The 1,165-nt window shown below is 48.2% G+C and overlaps 1 protein-coding gene across 3 annotated transcripts in view; it reads right to left on the reverse strand.

The window, feature by feature from the left end:
• The window catches only part of LOC106874530 (PC3-like endoprotease variant B), a 166,646-nt gene that overhangs the window by 134,239 nt on the left and 31,242 nt on the right, over positions 1-1,165 (reverse strand). The gene's annotated exons all lie outside the window — the stretch shown is intronic.

Below are 1,165 nucleotides of genomic sequence, written 5' to 3' on the forward strand. Positions count from 1 at the left end.
AAAAAAAAAAAAGAAGAAACATGAAAGAAAAACAACGTGGTACATGTAATGCATTAGCAGACGCTCAGGGAAGGAAAGAAAGATGGTTTAACGTTTCGAGCAAAGCTCTTCTTCAGAAATAGAGGAAAGTCCAAAAGAAGGGAGGACGGAGGCAGAAAATCGCCAACGATTCACGTTTAGTTACATTTTGAAATGACCGGAAGGGAATGGGTGAAGAAAAAAGTTCTTTCTAAGACAGGAGAGTGTAAGAGAAGGAGGTATGTGTGTGTATGTGTGCGCGTGTGTGTGTATGTGCGTGTGTATAGGTGTATGTGTGTGGACATGGAGATGTGTGTCGAGTTATGTGTTCGTTTTGTTGCATGTGTATGTGTATGTGAGTGTTTGTATGGGAATGTGTTTGTTTGTGTGTTATGTAGAGGTATATGTGCGTTACTGTGTGCGTGTGTGTGTGTGCGCGCGCGCATGCATGTGCGTGTGTGTATGTATATGTGTGGATGTATGTGTGTGGTTTGTATGTGTGTGGTGTGTATGCGTGTGCTGTGTATGTGTGTGGTGTGTGTGCGAGGGTGCGTGTATTTTTTCGTGTTAGTGTATATGTATTTGTCCTGGGTAAGACACAAAACTACAACCGGTGGTGAAGCTCCAGTTCGGGAGGACAGGAGTTATGGGGAGCGTGGAGACACCCCTTAGTTACCATTTCACCCAGGTCCGCTCTGGCCCGGAGTGGATAAAAATTGGATCCTCCTCTGCTGCCTTGCAGGATGCCTCTTTATGCTAAGGCTACGAGAAGGAATCATCAAGTCCTCAACGGTTGATCAGGCAGGCGAAGCGACATCTATGTCTCTCAATGGCTGTGACGGCGGAAGAAGGCTATGCCAAGCGGGCTGGCTACAACAAGGTGTGGCCTAAAAGAACTGATCCATGGCAGCTCGCTGCAACTCATAGGTCAAAGTCAGTACGTCTCCTCCACGGTGCCACTGATGACATCCTCTGAGCCAAGTGAGTGGGCTTCTGCCTGGCAAGTGGCGGTCCACCTTAAACAAAATCACGCCATGGCATCCAGTGCAATTTTCTTTCCTTTCCTACTCCCCCACCCCCAAAGTCCTATGGCGGCGGGCTACGGATAACGGGGAGAGGCCCTGGTGGAGCTAGAAGTCTCTAGTCC

This window comes from Octopus bimaculoides, chromosome 19, assembly GCF_001194135.2.
Source record: "Octopus bimaculoides isolate UCB-OBI-ISO-001 chromosome 19, ASM119413v2, whole genome shotgun sequence".
NCBI classification, from domain to species: Eukaryota; Metazoa; Mollusca; class Cephalopoda; order Octopoda; family Octopodidae; genus Octopus; species Octopus bimaculoides.